This window comes from Benincasa hispida, chromosome 9, assembly GCF_027475165.1.
Source record: "Benincasa hispida cultivar pf3 chromosome 9, pf3_genome.v1.1, whole genome shotgun sequence".
In the NCBI taxonomy this organism is placed as follows: domain Eukaryota; kingdom Viridiplantae; phylum Streptophyta; class Magnoliopsida; order Cucurbitales; family Cucurbitaceae; genus Benincasa; species Benincasa hispida.
Window position 1 is genome coordinate 28,147,025 of NC_143486.1, and position 18,834 is coordinate 28,165,858.

Sequence of the window (18,834 nt, forward strand, 5' to 3'; positions counted from 1 at the left end):
TGTAGTACAGTAACATTTTTTATAAGATCACAAAAATAATATGAACCGACCGAACATGTGGCCGTTTCCAAAAAAAATTCACAAAATATATGTTCTTTTCAATACTTATAATATCCATGTCATAATACAAACACAAAAATTACATGTCATGACGTATGCAAAAGTTATCATTTCTTTTTGACATGACAGTCCATTGTCCATTTGCTGTTATTCAAAAGAACTATAAACAAAATATAGGGGTGTGGTCAGTCTACATGTTTCTTCCTAGTAGATGGCGGCAGTACCTCTTCCGTGCGTGTTCTGGTACTACAAGGAAGCAATCTTGTCTTCTGAATGTCTGTGACAAGAAGGTCAATAAGGGTGACCTGATCATCCTCATCCAGGCCATCAATGCTATATATGGCATTTACTACTTCCTTCCAACGCCCGAACTCCAGCTCATACTTCTCCTTTTGCCACGATGCAAGTCTACCCATGTGTGTGCTCTGCATTTCAACAGTCGATCTCATGATGTCGATCATTTCAGCTTGGAATGATGGCCTTTTCCACTTATTGCCTCGAGATGACTCGGCAGGTACACTCGCTCTACCTGTAGATTGCTCTGCTGGCTCTTCATCTATTTCATCTTGATTTAATGGTGATTCTACCTGGCGAACCTTAGGTGTGTGACAGTCCTGTGATCCAAGTCAAATCTCATCTTCAAACTCTCTGAATGCATTCGTCACCATCACGTATGGGTCCTCACTTGATTGCCTTATTGCTCTATCTTTCCCAAATACAGTGGAGAGGTCATCGTAATGTAGGAATGGCTTGTTCCACATCCCCTTCGCATTGAAATGACTCTGCATTGATACACATACACACTTAATATTTATATTGTAACACGTACCCATACAATTTTTTTTTTCTAGAATCTTACCCGAACCCAAAGATCGAAAATCTCCCCCTCGACTTGGACACATTTGAATTCCTCGTTCCAACCGAACCCCGACTGACTTAACATCTCTGATACTGCGTTGTATTGTTTCTTCAGACTCCTTACCTTGCACTCAATGGTGTTCTGATTCAGTGCGCACCCGGGCACTTTCTCATGCAGAATTCGCTCCAAGTGTTGTGATATCCTGGTCGAAACGTCCCATTGTCGGACCTCCAACCGGTCTCCACCAAATACAATAGAGCTTCCACCAATTTAGTGTCCTCCACCTTCGACCATACGTGTTTAGACCTCTTACCATTACCTGCCATTATGCTACGTGCATACGTTTGTTGAATGAAAAGATGCTATAAATTAAACACATGCACAAACAAAGGATAAACTGCTGAAATTATATGTTCCAATTTAACTTGTTCACATAGAGTCTTGGCACAAAACATTTTCACGACATATTTGGAATGTTCCATAATTAAATTTCATTCGGTAGTAAAAGAAAAGTAAGCAATGAACATTGAATAATCAGGCTCTTTGCCATTGAGTAAACATTTCGACCGCTAAGTCATCTCTGAACTTGGTCCATTCCTCCGATGATTCAACAAATTCAATATGATCCCCATCAAGACCAACTGATGCAGAATTTTCCTCATCGGGCACATCAAGCATTGCACCGATTCCCATCTCCCTTGTGATCAAATTGTGTATAATGCAACATGCAGTTATTGTTCGACATTGGACTTGTATTGGGTAGAATGATTTTCCCCTAAAAATAACCCACTGCCCCTTTAGCAACCCAAACGCTCGCTCGATAACGTTCCTTGCTGAAGAATGTTTCATGTTGAAAAATTCTCTTGCAGTTGTCAGTGCATTTCCTGCTCCACGCCAATCGGAGAGATGATATCATTCCCCTCTGTACGGCGCCAAGAATCCTTCAGCCTTGGGGTATCCAGTATCACATAGGTAATAGTATCTTGTACACGTTTTGAAATGTCATGCACATGTGTTGTGGCATGTACACATGTTTAAATAACGTATACAGTTATTATAATACCCTTTGGAACCTTCAATTCGTACGGTCGCAAAACCGCATCCCTAAGAACTCTTGAATCGGCTGCAGACCCTTCCCACCCTGGCAAAACGAAGATGAACTCCCCATTTTGATCACACACCGCAAGAACGTTTGTGGCAATCTCTCCCTTTCTCGTCCTATATCGAGGTCAATCGACGACAATAACATTCACTTTAATATATGTGTCATCTAGCACATCTAGACAATTCTGTTTCTCTCAAGTGATCAGAATGAATTAAAAAAAAAAGAATCTATCGTTGCATGCATATTTATGACGTATTCATATAAAAAACTGAGTACTTTTTGTACTTGAAACCACTTCCATCTTCCATCGGTGCATGTATTTGTGATCGGTTCTGGTTTTCTTAACAAAACAGTGTGAAGTTGTAAGATGGCCCTAAGAACTGCGTTGAAATATCTCGAAACTGTCTCACCAAACCTCGAAAAGTTTCTACGTACCACTCGATTCTTGACATCGTGTGCAAGAATGTGTAGGAATATCACAACCATCTCTTCGACGTCCATACATCTTGTTGGTTCCAAACAACCAGTCGACCGTAGCATATTACATAGAATCGCAAAGGTACGTCTATCCATTTGGGTGCTTTCATGACATACCAAGTCACTCTCATAAATTGGGCGAATAAAGGTCATCTGCCTAATGCAGTGCCTAGCATATGTCGGTTGTCTCTCTATCCTTCGGTAGTTGTTCAATAACGTGGTTAGTGTTATGAACAACTGTATTTGAGAGTGCAAAATAATTCTCATGATCGAATCGAAAAGAGGTCTTCATCAGTATCGATCTTTATAGGAAAATGAACATATTATTAGATAAAAGAGGTCTTCAATAACGTAGAAGCCACGTTGGTAGTAAAGTCAAGTAAATACAAATAGTAAAGTCAAGTAAATAGAAATACTAAAAAAAACAATGAGAATCTCGCTCATGAAGATCCTCATGAGCGAGATCCTCATTGTTTTTCACCCATTGAAATGAACATATTATTAGATAAAAAAAAATTACATAACAATACTATTTCACCCACAATTCATCAAAAATTTGAGAAGTATCAGATTAAAAAATATAATGTCGCCAACCATTAATAAAAAAAATTTGTGAACTATTATTCCCAAAAAAATGTGACCAACAATTAATAAATAACATATTTCCATAAAAAAAAATATAAAAAAATAAGTCATAAAAAAAGGGAGATACTCTGAACCTCAAAATAATAAACCTCATCAAACTAATTAGGAATGATTTGTGCAATTAGTTTGGACTCTACAAGAAACACAAAATAATGATAGTTAGATTAGAATAAAATAAAATAAATTAAACTAAGGAGTAACCAACAAAAAAAAATAAATTGAACTAAAGAATAACCAACAAAAGCATACCTTTTTAAGGTTTAACACCCATAGTGGAGAAAGACAGTGGAAAAAAGTATGAGTGAGAAGTCATCTATAAATAGAAGAGGGAGAAAGAAGTGGTTGTTGGAGAGAGTTGGGTGCATTTATTATTAAATAGTGAAATTAATTTAACCTCATTAATTAAAGAGTGAAATTAATTTGAATGTTAGTTAAAAGTAAGTAGCAGCCACGTTGGTAGTAAAGTCAAGTAAATACAAATAGTAAAATCAAGTAAATAGAAATACTAAAAAAACAATGAGGATCTTCATGAGCGAGATCCTCCTCATGAGCGAGATCAAGCATTTCTTTCCTAGCTATGCTCACCCTACCAGTGAGATTCAACCCACATTTCTAGCGAGATTCCCTTCTAGAGTGAGATCCTCATCACAAAATTAGCGAGATTTTCTTCTAGAGCGAGATCCTCATCACAAAATTAGCGAGATGTCACTTGTCGAGGGTTGAAGTTTCGACTTATGTATGTCGAAACTCCTCATGAGCGAGATCAAGCATTTCTTTCCTAGCGATGCTCACCTTACCAACGAGATTCAGCCCACATTTCTAGCGAGATTCCCTTCTAAAGTGAGATCCTCATCACACAATTAGCGAGATTTTCTTCTAGAGCGAGATCCTCATCACAAAATTAGCAAGATTTCAATTGTCGAGGGTTGAAGTTTCGATTATGTATGTCGAAACTTCAACCTTCGACAACCCTTTATACATATTGTTTCCAAGTTTTTTTGTTTGTCGAGTTCTCAACGTTCGATTAATGTTCGACCAATGTATGTTGAAACTTCAACCTTCGACAACCCTAATATACATATTATTTCCAAGTTTTTCTTTGTTTGTTGAGTTCTCAACGTTCGACCTCTACATTAATCGAATCCTCAACCCTCGACTTCGAGCCTCGATCTTCCAAAACAACAATATTTCTCTAATAAGTTTCAAAACAATCTTATTTCCCTAATAAGTTTTGTAAACAATCATATTAATATAAAGGGTCATAGTTTTGAGGGGATAAACGAGAGTTTTGAGTGGGTAAAAAAGGGTTTTAATAACCCATAGATTTTCTTTATGGGCTTAACAAAAAAATACCCACCCAACTCAATAACTCATACCCATTTATCAAACACCTCCTAATTGTCTAATTGATGGCCCATGTAAAGCAGGAAAACTTGAAACCGCTTGGGAGCTTTTCGAAAAACTATCCCAGGAAGGACTCCAACCAAATATTGTGACTTATAACATTATGATTCATGGGTTTTGTAAAAAAGGACAAGTAGATAAAGCAAACATTTTGTTTCAAAATATGGAAAAAAATGGTTGTACTCCCGACATAATTACTTGTAATACGCTTCTGCATGATTTCTGTAAGAGTAATAAATCATATGAGGTGGTTGAACTTCTTCATAGGATGGTTCAAAGGGATTTGTTGCCAGATGCCAGCATTTGCACCATAGTCGTAGACATGCTTTGCAAAGACGAAAAATATCGAGAATTTCTAGACTTGCTTCCAAGGTTTTCTATCCAAAAGCGTCGACGGTAATAATAGAACAACACTTACTAACAGACTTGTTAGGACCTATATGACTTGTAAATTTCTAATCATTCCCCAAGCCTTCATTTCCTCAAAAAGTTTTCTTGCCTCGTCTTCCCGTCTATCCCTACAAAGCCCATCTATGATGATATTATAGGAAATAACGTCAGGCTTATAATCAATCCCATATTGACCAGTCTTATTGAGCATTTCTTGATGTAACTTAAGCGCAATGTTAATATTCCCTGTTCGACAGAGTCCCTTGATTAAAGTCCCATAAGTAACCACATTAGGCCGACAACCTAACTTTTTGCATTCTTATAAATAACCGTGTCGCTTCACTAATCCTATCCTACATACACAAGCCCTTAATCAAGGTGGAATATGTGATATTATCAGGAATATAACCCCTCCTTAAAATCCCTGCCATGGCCGCAAAACCTTCACTAACCCAATTCACATTACAAAGGCAATTAATCAAAATATTCAGTGTGAACAAAGTAGGAAAAAGTCCAGCCAGACGCATTTTAGTATACAGAGAAAATACTTGAGAGTAATGCTTAATCCGAGTAAGTCCACCAAGTAACAGATTGAATGAAGACATGGGAGGGGTAGGATTTGAACGCAACATGAGGTGAAAGAAATGTAATACTTCAGTTGCAGTAATCTTACCTGTCCGGCAATTCAGTAGGAAGGTCGGAAGGCGGTGTTGAGAGGAAATCCGTGTATTGAAGTTTTGCGGTGATGGAAGGTGTTGGGGCGGGGATTTAGGATGATTTGAAGGGGAAATTTGGGGAATTGATGATGGAATTGTGGGAGAGTGAGTAAATAGAGAGGAGAGCTTAGGTTGGGAGGAGATTGAAACAGTGGAAGAAGCGGAAGGCAGCGTCTTGGAAGCCATTGACAGTGTCTTCCTCACCATCTGAAGTTGCTGATTCGTCCGGTGGAAGTATAGGTGTTGCCGCTGCTGGGTTCCATCCAAGTCGTCAAAGTATCGATAGCTGTTTCATTTTAGGGCTTTTTGGACACTTTATATGTCCAAATTCAATGTTATTTTTTTCTTTTTCTTTTTCCAGTTTCCCTATTTTCTCGATTGAGAGAGTTATAAATATAGACATTAAACCAAAGTATTAGTAGATTAATGTAAAAAAAAATTACAAATATGGACAAATTTAAATAGTCTATCACTGATAGACTTATCTATATTTACATTTTTTTTAAATGTTGTTATACATTTGGTTATTATTCTTAAAAATGCTACTAATTATAATTACCTTTTTCGATTCTCTAAAAAAACTCCATTTCGATTCTCTATTATTTTGCTTTGCCAAATTCCATTATGGTTTCTATTTTTTTTTTTTTTTTTTGTTTAACCCTCTACGAATATATGAAGCCAGGACATTGTTAGTAATTCTCTTTTTTAATCTAATTAAGTTGCTTAGAGTCTTTTTAAAATAAAAAATATTGTATGGGTTGATCAACAATATCCATATATATATGAGTATAATTGGGATGACGAGTATTCATTTTCGTCTCCTACAATCTTGATACCAATAAATATAAAAATTCATAATCGTCACATTCATAATGTTTAATTTTAACAATTGAAAGTTTAGATGCACAATCGTTACTACCACCGTGGTTTTTGTAATTTACTTTTTTTTAAAGAATAATTTTTTTTTTTAATAGTAGAGCTCATTTTTTTTATCCTTGTGGTTAGGTTGGTGAATCAAATCATAGGTCTTGAAAATGCTAACACCTAATCAAACTATTTTTGCTTTGTTTTAAAAAAATTAACTTTAATACTTTTAATGAAAATTCATTGATAGAAGGAAAAATTACAATGATAATTATAATACTCGTAGCAAAGGAAATGATGTTACCCCCAATAAAAAAAATAAAAATAAAATAAAATAAACAATAGTTGTAAAAATTAAAATCAAATTTTCAACTATGGTAAAGCCATAAGGAGGAGGGTTTGGAATATTGTTGAATTGAAGGTTGATATATCATTTATTGAATATCTGAACATGGGAAAATCAAATACAATTATATCATTAGAATATAAAAATCAAATCCTTAAGGGTCAATTTAGACTAAAAAATTTATAGGATTTTGAGCCATGCTAAAGCTGAGATATTTCTACAAAATTCACACTTGTAAAATATATAGTTGAAATGTTGTTATTTCTTATAATTTCTGTTACTATTTCCGAATAAGATTAAAATAGATGCAATTAGCCACAATTATGACCTTTATATTTTCAAATACTATGTAAACCCCGAACCCTAGTTATTCTACTTAAATATATTAATTAATATATTGAGTAAGATTAAATATGAGTTAATGTTATATTGTAGGAAAAAGTTGAAGAATAAAAAAGATGATTTAAGAATAAAGGAAAAGTTCAAAGTATTGGAAATGAGGTCTCGGGTAGTTTTATGTTTGGCCTTAGCAAGTGGAAAATTTGACTAAGTATGGGAGTAGGCGTGGATGCCATGAGGTGTTGGTGTGTGGATTTAGTGGACGATGGCCTTGTCATTGGAGGTTAGACGAGCTCCTAGAAGAGCTAGCCTTGTTGGCTAAGTATTGAACGCATTAGGACATCATGCATTGGTAAGTGATGTGCGACTAAGCATGACACCAAGCAATGGAATGTTGTACTCGACAAGGTAAGGTATGGGCATTGGTGTGGTCGAGCGATGACATGAAGATGCTAGCCAGGCATTGGTATGAAGGTGATGTCTAGGCGATGGCGTAATGCTAGGCGATGGTGCTGTAAGCTAGGGAAACCAAGGCAATAGGCCTTGGCAAGCGATGGTCTTGAGACATGTGGTCAAGGGATTGTGCGATGGCAAATGAAGTGAGCTGCTATGAAAAATATTGATGTCAAGTAGCTATGCATTGGAAATTATGGGAAGATGATCAGCTTAACCACTATTTAAGTGGCTAGCTGTCTTGATCAAGTGAGTTAACCCCACTAGTGGGCAAGGTGGCAGCTTAATAGTTAAAGTAAAACTTGCAGACTCGAGTATAAAAAGAAAGGTTGACTTCAGATGCACAGTTTGAGCAATCTACTCATGCTATTGAGGTGATTCCAAAGTCATCTAAGAGCTTGGTTAGTCTAGTTGATGAGGTAGGACTACCGGAAGGAAAATACAAAGGAATTGAGCTAGAAATTGAAGATTTAAAAGAAGGTCGAGTTCTCAAATGAATTTGGGCTAGTGATTAATATTTAAAGTTTCTAGCCAAACCACGAGAAATTCTAAGCTCAAATTTTAAGATAAGCATGTAATACAATTTTGAACACGTTTGTAGAAGAAACTTTTCTGAGAAAATGTCTAAAAAATGAGTTATTTGAATTATAATTTGAATATGAAAATCTTGAACAAGCAGGCAGCTTATTGGTTGACACACGTGCAAGGGTAGAAGTGAGCGCCAACATGCATTGAGCTGAGCCTAGGGCTGTGTATGTGAGTGTGGAAGGCTTTGATGCATAAGGGCAGGGTTGTGCAATGAGTTGTGACGTTGGAGCACCTAGTCATGTGATGAGCGCAATTGTGGTTTACGTTGATGATGTGTGACAGTCGCATAGCTGAAGTTTAAAACCTAAAGAAATTTCTAAGTGTCCAATGCATAGTAGGGTAGGCATTGAAAGGTAAGACCAATGTGTTAAGAAAAATGTGAGCTTAACTATGAAAGTTAGTCTCAAAAGGGAGAGCATTGCTAATAGCTAAAGTATGTTATGTCCATAGGGTTGACACCAATAAGAGAAGCTTATCAACCCTAGGAGGATTGCCCAAAACTGTGAGTGATAATAAATGTTTCCTAAATAATCCATGTTTTACTTGAAATTTTATTCTCATGCTAGTTATTTTACAAGGAAGTTTCCAAGCAATCCAATTTTCTATGCTATGCACGCATTCTAGTTTATAAAGTTAATGAAGAAAATTTTTAGTAATATTGATTAACGCATGTTAGTTTTTAAAAAGGGAGTTTAACAACATGTTTAAAGTAGTAAAGTATTCAATTGTTTGAAACATGTGTTAAATGTTTATGTTCAAGAGACTTTGATGCTTAAAACCCCATTTATGCTATTATGTTTTAAGCACACATGTTTAAATAGATGAGTTTTATATTGATTAAGTAAGTTTAATATTGAAGGACTTCGTGAAGGTATCTGAGTCACAGTACCTAAGGTATGACGGTACTTAGCTATGACTACGTTCACGTAGGTAGATTTTGTTGGGGTTGATGCCCTAAAGTCTCGTGTCCTGTAGTTTGTAAATAGTTTGTACGAACGCTTGTGTTGTTAATATATGATATTTACTTCACATCTTATATTTTTGCTCAGTTATTTATTTTATTTGCTTTACCACAAACCAATAAACATAAAATTCCTGATTATCTGTATGTGACTCAAGCATATATGTGGTGACATACAAGTGGATCATGTCTTGAGTGATAACCAAAATGATTTGTAGTATATGGATAAAAGAGGGAAACCTTATCCCGGTAACGCTACGGATGCGGCCTGCTTTGTGGAATGGTTACAAGTATTGTGACTTGTCACATATGGTCTGATCCTGATCATTCGTGTTGGGGACATGCGAGCGGGGGCGTCCTATAGAAAGAGTTTGTATAAGACCTGACCACGAAGTGTTAACATCTCGTTATATAACACCGTTCATGATAGAAACTTCACTTCACTAGGATGACCATAGGTAATATGACCTCAATCCTGAGTGAGTTGGGAACTCCTGCCATTGAGGGTCGTCCTTTGATTTGTATGGGTGCGAGTGGTCAGGTCACCGATTCAAACCTACCATTTTGGGGATTCGTCTGATTTGGGAGCTGGGAACTCAGCTACACAAGATGGAATTCACTTCTTCCCCGAGGCAGGGGTAAGTAGATAGATAGCTCCCTTAAGGTTTGATTCCAAGGCTTGAACGATGTGGTGCTACACACTTTCTCTTAGCTCGAGAGGTATTCACACATAGTTGGACTATGTTGTATTGTTCATTGAAGGAATCAGTGGTACTTAAGGAGTGAGATGTAACTACAGGGACAAAATGGTAAATTGGCCTAGCTGTACTTACGAGCATCTGTGAAGGGTCATCGTACTCATGATTGGTTATATCCAATGGACACAAAAATATATCTGTGGTAAGAAGAGTTCAACTATTGGTCTTTAGTGGAATGCCTGACAGTTAACGGATGGTGGATCTCGTGCTAAAGAGTTTAGTCAGTTATTCATGTACCATTGGAGCTTCGAGCTACAGGTCCATTAGGTCCCTTGGGTAGCTTGGATAAAGTCGAGAACCAGTATTTGGGTTAATTTGAAATGTTCAAATTGACAAGAGGAAGTTCGATTATATATGATATAATTGGACTGGTTAATTATATATGATATAATTGGCTAAGTTTATGAGATACATTATTTTGGAGGAAATTAGATATAATTATGATTTATATCAAGTAGATGAGAAAATACTATAGTAGATATGTGATATCAAACTATAGAATATAAATATAATATGGTTATATTTATTAATTAATCAGTTGGTTAATTATAAGATAATTATGCCAAAAAATCACGTTTGGACGTGGGTTAGTGGGCAATGTCGGTTATGGTAACCGATGAGTTAAAATGAATTTTTTTTTCATTTTTGAATCGTTCAATCGATCGCCCATCAATTCGCCTAAAAGTTTTCATAAAGCGCACGTTGGTGAAAGAAAACGATCGCTCGAGAGCCTATACGATAGTCGATTCTCCGCCTAAACGATCGTCCACCTCGCGTAAACGATTGCACACTCTCGCTTACACGATCGGATAGCTTCTTTAAACGATCGTATAGTGTGCCGATTTAACTAAACAATCGTATACCTTTTCCTAAACGATCATTCAGCAAATCCTACACGATCGTGTAGCTCCTCTAAACGATAAACATTTCTGCTATGCGATAACGACCTTCACCCTCCCACTTGCTTATCGACTACACGATTCGTGTTTTCTCCGTCCTCTACCAAATTCACCAAAGCCCACCCTTTGGGTTTTCACTCCAAGAATATCTGGGGCTCATTAGTGGTGGTGTCATCCCCGTTGCGGTCGTGACTTCACGTTGATCGTGTTGCTGTAGTCGACGTTCCCTGCGGGCATTAGTAGATCACTTGGAGGGTTTCCGCTGCGTTGGAGTTCTGAAGTTTGAAGATAGTCTTCAACTGGTTTGGAACTCTTTCCCTTATTAATTTGTTGTTCGTAGCATGCCATTAATTAGAGTTTATTTGCATAACTGTATGTGTTGAATGTATATTGTATATATTTCGGTCACGGTGACATCGGAGTGATCCGAACGCGCTCAAAGAACTCTCGATATGAGATCCTTCAATTGGTATCAGAGCCAGGAACTCTTATGCGATGCTCGTCGTTTAGTAGAAGGCGTGTGTTAGATGATCGCGTAGTTAGTAAGCTTCATCGCTTAGTTACTACCTATGCGATCGCGCGTATACGATACGGAGACGCTAGCTAAGCGATCAATTAGGCGATGGTGCTTCGCAGCATCGTAGTCACTTAAACGATCTTGGAAGATGGGCGTCGTGCGGAGCGCATTAAGTGATCGTGTACTTCAGGCTTCTTCGCTTAGTAAAGGTACACGATCGTGTAGTAAAAGCTTAACGATTGTTTGGATTTTTCTAGACGATTGTATAGTAAAAGCTAAACGATCATTTAACTCTGAAAGCGCTAGTAAGCGATAGAACGAAGGGTTTGTTTTATCGTGTAGACGATCGCAGGGTGCTTAGTACACGATGGTTGGAGAAGCGATGGTTTGCCGAGCGGTTCAAAATCCGGTTCGCCTGTTTGAACTGAAGACTCCTTGTCTTTGTATTAGTTAGCTTTCCTTTTTGTATTTTTAAGGTAATTTTACCTAGTTCATCATTTTTTATTGCATATACATGTGATGTATGGTGCTTATATGTCAAAGTGTTTGTCATATAGTTATAAACCCATTTTAGGTTGTGCAATTGCTCATGCATCATGTATTATAAATGTTATAATCGAGCATGATGAAGTTACTTGAAAGCATGTGCATGCATCATGAAATATAAGAGTTATATTTTGCATGCATTGAGCATTATCATGCATCATCTTTTTATTATAAATGTTATAGTCTAAGGGTGAATGGAAGCATGTTTTGCTTGTTTCATTGCAGTTTTTGTATAAGTGTTATATAAAAAAAGTAGCAATGAATGGAAAATGCATTGAGCATGACATTTAGGCTATTTATAAGCGTTATAAATGCCTTGCATGTGTTAGCTTCGCATTATGGTGGTTATTTCCGTTTATAAGTGTTATAAAGGAAATTAGACCTAAAATCAATAATTCAGAGTTGCATGCAGACTTAGGGTGAACTCAAGTTTTTAAAAGGGTTTTAAAATTGGATTGAGATAGATCTAAGTTCAAGTGGTTCTAAAGAGTTTAGTAACCTAGATTAATATTTTAAAAATGGGTTTAATAGGATTAAATTGGTTGGAATAAAAGATTAAATTTGTTGTAAACTTATCTATAAGGGACCTTTTGTCTAAGGCGGGTTCTGGGTAGGCTGGGGTTCTGTTGGATTTTATGTCCTAAAACTCGTAGTTTGTAAATTAATAAACATATTCTATTTTGTTTTCGATAAAGTTTTTATTGAAATTGTAATCTTGAATCCAATAAACTAAGGTCCTGAGGTTATTTAATGTAGTTTGAACCTTATGTAGTGACATAAATGTGGATCAAGTTCAAATATATAGCCAAAATTTTTTGTAGTATACAAATAAGGTTGGGCGCCTTGTTCTGGGGACACTATGGATGCGGCCCACTTTGTAGTTAGTACAAACGATGTGATCCTGAATCGTTCATATAAAGATATGTGAGTGAGGGCATCCTATGCAATGAGTTTGCATAAGACTGAACCATGAAATAGTCACTTTTTATGTTGTAAATGTCGTTTTATGTATAAAACTGACTATTTCATTAATTGATGACCTAGGTAACTTAATCTTAATCCTGAGCTAACTATGAACTCCTGTTCACTCGGAATTATCCTTAGATCTGCATAGGTGAGGACAGCTCATTATCGCTAGCCCAATAAGCCTCCCATTTCAGGGGTAAGATCAGGTGGATAGCTGGGAACATAGGGTGCAAGACAGAATTCACTCCTACCCGTTGTAGGGATAATAGATAGGTTGTTCCCTTTAGTACTAAATCCAGGTCTTGAACAAGGGGCCCCACCCTCTCCTTGGCCCAAGAGGGATTCGGTTTATAAGTTAGATCTTAAACCAATTGTTCATTAGAGGATCAGTAGAACTTAAGGAACAAGATGTAGTCTTGGGGAATAAAACGGTTTTTATGACCCAACCGAGATTATGAACAATCTGTGAAGGATTAGCTTACTAATCATGATTATATCAAATGGACACAAATATATCTATAGTGAGGGGAGTGCAACTACGGGACTATAGTGGAATGACTCGTTAGTTAACGAATGTTGATTAGCTCCGTCTAAAGAGTTTAGCTAGTTAATCACGGATCGTTGGAGCCCATGATCTATAGGTTCATTAGGTTCCCCTACTAGTTTATATGGAATAAACTTAGAGCAGTATGATAGAATAATTCGAATTAGGTGAAGAGAGAGAAACCGACAAGTATATGTGATATAGTGGTCAGATTTTCAGTTTAGAGATACATCTTTAATATTTAAATGTGATTTAAATATCAAGAATATGAATACGTTTATATTTGGAAGCTCGAAAATAATGGAAATGGTCAAAGATGTAAAAAGTCAAAGAGTTGACTTTTGACTTTGAAAAGTCAAACTTTGACCGACCTTATATTCAAATGTGATTTGAATTTCGAGAAAATGAATGCGGATTCATGCTCGGGAGGTCAAAATTAGTCAACATGAAAAAAAAATCATAAAAAGTCAAAATATTGACTTTGACAAAATGACTATTTTGCCCTTTGACTAAAGTTAGTGGAAAAATCCAAACTTTTGTTGGATAATTCCACTAACAAAATAGTGGGCTAGATGTTGGCTTATAGTGGAGACATTAAGCCCACTTAGATAGTGGATTCTAGGTGTTGGGTTTTTATGAATTGATTTCATGCAATTTTTGCATGGCCTTTTTCTATAAATGTGGGCTTTGAATTTAGATTAAAAAATTTTGCCCATTTTGCCAAAAAAATTCAAATTTGGGCTAATAAAATACACTATTTTGAGGAAAATTCATAACCCAAAATCCAACCCAAAGATCTATTTCTTTTTCATCTCTTTTGCTCTCTCGGTTTCTTCATCCACCGGGTCCCACAATTCAGTTCTGAGTCCAGAGGATAGTAGGTCAACTCTAGTGGTGGTCCGGAATAGTTTGGGTCGAGATTCAGCGAGGAAAAGCGATTTTCGGGAGCTTCAAAGGTAATTTTTAATTTACTGTTTTTTTTTCCTTTAATTGCATGCTTTTTTTCCCTTTAAATTAAAAGCAATTATAGTTAATTAGATCCTTTTTCCATTGCGTATGTCTCGTGTTCCATCAGGTTCTTAAGTTGACGGACGTAACACCCCTACCTGGGAACCTACCTGGAAAGGTGAATTAGATAGATTTTCAACAAGCATGTGACGTTTAGGTCAAAGATTCTGTTAAAGAGTTTAATGGATGATGATCAAAAGTTGTTACTCTTGGAAAAACCTAAAAGTCACTTAGTTAAAATCCTTAGCCATGTTTTTTCTAGGTAAACTAAACCCTAGGTTATAAAATACTTAGTAGGAAAAGGAGGCGTATCAGGTATGTCTATGATTCCACTTACATTTCTCCCTGTATGTTCACACCGTGAGATTCATGCTTGGCCTCGAGATGCCCTAGGATGCATCTCCCTTCAGATGGTGTTTGCATGAGTTAATATGAAGATGGACGGAGAGAGTATTTATAGTAAGTGGGTGAAGGGTATGTGCCAACACGTCCTATGGTCTCTATCATTGGTTCATACCGTGAGATCATTCTGTATGCCCTCGTGTCACCTTCGAAGCGGCTCCCTTTGGATGGGTCTTGTGCAGTTAGTCAATATCAAGGTGAACTCTAGAAAGGATAGGGTCACTTTAGGTTTTGTCTCAATTGAATTTTTTCTTTTCGGATTGGTCTTTTGGGACGGACCTCTAGGGCTTAAAATGGCAGGTCACACTTAAGGGAGATTGTTAAGTAAGTTAATGATCTCTTGGCCAAATCAATGATGGTTTGTCATTATAGGAACAAGAGTTGTTCTGGTATTAATGACTGGTTGAGAACTTCTCAATTCAGAGCAGGGATAACTGACCTTCCTTCGATAGCTTTTGTCCTAAACCTTTTAAGCGTCTTTACGAAACTAGATGTCACACGGGGTTCATGTTAGTTTTGCTAAAACCTTATTGGATGTTGTTTTGTTTTACAACGGGTATTTGCTTAAAACCTAACGTAGGTCAATGTGTTTTTTCTTTTTAGAAACTCGTTAGCATTTCCATTTAAAACTCTTAAAAATGACCGATTTATTACAGTGAAAAGAATCATGTGAAACGAATTTCGTGGCAAGCGACCTCCATCCCTTTGGGTTTTCACTCCGAGAATACTCGAAGCTCATTAGTGGTGGTTTCGTCCCCGTTGCGGTCGTGAATTCGCGTTGATCGTGCTGCTGTAGTCGACGTTCCCACCGGGCGTTGGTAGATAACTTGGAGGGTTTCCGCTGCATTGGAGTTCTGAAGTTTGAAGATCGTCTTCAACTGTATGGAACTCTTTCCCTTATTAATTTGTTGTTCGTAGCATGCTATTAATTAGAATTTATTTGCATAACTGTATGTGTTGAATGTATATTGTATGTGTTTTGGTCATGGTGAGATTAGAGCGATTCGAACACGTTCAAGGAACTCTCGATATGAGATCCTTCAGATTTGACGTTAAGGGATTGAGCAAAAGGGTTCTCTCTTGACTAAGGTTTGACGTTGAGAGATTGGGCAAAAGGGTTCTCTTTCAACTAAGGATCAACTTAGCTATGTTTTAGATATGATATGGTTAAAAGTTTTATATACATGTTTGCTTGGAAAGTTTTAAGTTCTCAGTATTTAGTTTTCCAGCTTTCATTTTAAGCATAAGATTTATGTTTTTTTTAAAGTAAGTCACTCACTAGACTAGTAACTCACCTCGTTTTAAATATTTTTTCCCAGGTAATGGTCATCTTCCTAAAAGATAACTCTGTTGTTGCTCTGTTACTCGAGGACTCTATCTCGAAAAGAAGTCTAGGTGTTTGTTTTGTAAATATTTTACACATGTTTTGTTCATACAGGGACTAGTTTAGCAAGTTGGGGTCTACAGGATCTTGTATGTGTTGGGGTTGATGCCCTAAAGTCTCGTGTCCTGTAGTTTGTTTTATTTGCTTTACCACAAACCAATAAATATAAAATCCCTGGTTATCTGTATGTGACCCAAACATGTATGTGGTGACATACAAGTGGATCATGTTTTGAGTGATAACTAAAATGGTTTGTAGTATATGGATATAGGAGGGAAACCTTATCATGGTAATGCTACGGACGCGACCCGCTTTGTGGAATGGTCACAAATGTTGTGACTTGTCACAGATGGTCTGATCCTGATCATTCATGTTGGGGACATGCGAGTGGGGGCATCCTACACAAAGAGTTTGTATAAGACCTGACCACGAAGTGTTAACATCTCGTTATATAACACCGTTCATGACAGAGACTCCACTTCACTAAGATGACCATAGGTAACATGACCTCAATCCTGAGTGAGTTGGGAACTCCTGCCATTGAGGGAAATCCTTTGATTTGTATGGGTGCGAGTGGCCAGATCGTCGATTCAAACCTACCATTTTGGGGATTCGTCTGATTTGGGAGCTGGAAACTCAGCTACACAAGATGGAATTCACTCCTTCCCCGAGGCAGGGGTAAGTAGATAGATAGCTCCCTTAAGGTTTGATTCCAAGGCTTGAACGATGTGGTGCTACACACTTTCTCTTAGCTCGAGAGGTATTCACACATAGTTGGACTATGTTGTATTGTTCATTGGAGGAATCAGTGGTACTTAAGGAGTGAGATGTAACTACAGGGGCAAAATGGTAAATTGGCCTAGTTGTACGTACGAGCATCTGTGTAGGGTTCTCGTACTCATGATTGGTTATATCCGATAGACACAGAAATATATCTATGGTAAAAAGAATTCAATTGTTGGTCTTTAGTGGAATGCCTGATTGTTAACGGATGGTGGATCTCGTGGCTAAAGAGTTTAATCAGCTATTCACGGACCGTTGGAGCTTCGAACCACATGTCCATTAGATCCTCTGGGTACTTTGGATAAAGTCGAGAATTAGTGTTTGGGTTAATTTGAAATGTTCATATTGACAAGAGAGACTTAGATTATATATGATATAATTGAACTAGTTGATTATATATAATATAATTGACTAAATGTTTGAGATACATTATTTTGGAGAAAATTTGGATATAAATATGATTTATATCATGTGGAGGAGAAATTACTATAGTAGATATGTGATATCAAACTATAGGGTAAGAATATAATATGATTATATTTATTAATTATTAAATTGGTTAATTATATGATAATTGGCCTAGGAGTAGACCCTTCGGTTATGGTAACTGAAGGGTAAAATGAAAATTTTTTTCAAAGGTTCGGAAAAATTTGGCATCAGTGTGGAAATGTAAACGATCGCATAAGTCGAGACCCTATAAGATAGTCGCTCAGAGCCTAAACGATCGCACACCTCGTGCCTAAACGATCATACGCTAGTTCCTAGATGATTGTTTAGCTTTCCTAAACAATCGTATAGTGTGCCGTGTTTTTCTATACGATCGTCCACTTTTTTACTAAACGATTGTTTAGTAAAACCTACACGATTGTGTAACTTCTTTTAAACGATAAGCATTTAGCTATACGATAGCTTCCTTTTCTATCTCACTTGCTTATCATCTACACGATTAGTTCTTCCTCCTACCTCTACCAAACTCACTAAAGACTATAGTTTGGGTTCTCACTCCGAGAATACCAAGGGCTCCATTTTGGTGGTGTCGTCCCCGCTGTGTTCACTTGTTCGTGATTGATCATACTACTGCAGATGATGCATTTGTTGGACAATAGAGTACGGGTGGAGGTTCTTCTGCTGCATCTGAGTTCTAAAGCTTGAAGAGGGTCTTCAACTGGTATGAGAACTCTCTCCCTTTGTATTTTAGTGTTCAAAGCATGTCGGTAATTACTGTTTGTTTGCATAACTATATGTTAGAATGTATATGTTGTATTAGGAATGGCCCAAGATATTCAGAAACAAATTAGGAATGGCCTTCTGCTTACGTTATCACTTTGTTAAATTACTAACTTGACCTCAGATGCGTGCTAGGGCCTGCTACTTAAAGTCATTCTCACTCTTGATTCTCGCTCTTGCTCGCTGATTCTTGCTCTCAATTCCTCATCCCGCTTGTCGGTTCTCACTCTTACTCTCAATTCCTCTAGTGCTCATCAATCCTTGCTCTCGCTTGTTGATTCTTGCTCTTGCTCTCCATTGTGTTGCCCGGTTCTCGCTCTCGCTCGCTGGTTCTCGCTCCCGCTCCCCGTCGTGCTCTCGCTCACTGGTTTTTGCTCTTCCTCCTCATACCACTCCTTATTGCAACAAAAGAAGAAGATGAATGCAGCTGAAGACGAAAAAGAACGCACATAGAAGTGAAGATGAAGATGAACGCAAATGAAGACCATGACGAAAACGAACCAACCAAAACCAGAAGAAGAAGTGATAGCACCAAAATTGTGCTATTTTTCTCTTCTTAATTCTAGGTCGTTACTATATTTAAAGTGTTTATT

At 37.1% G+C, this 18,834-nt stretch overlaps 1 pseudogene across 1 annotated transcript; it reads right to left on the bottom strand.

Annotated features, from left to right (window-relative positions):
* On the bottom strand, positions 1-6,048 carry LOC150033720 (uncharacterized; annotated as a pseudogene). Its single transcript, XR_016531763.1, has 2 exons — positions 920-6,048; positions 1-842 (listed from the first exon to the last, which is right to left on the bottom strand). The product of XR_016531763.1 is annotated as an uncharacterized LOC150033720 (transcript).
* Positions 6,049-18,834: the final 12,786 nt, after the last annotated feature.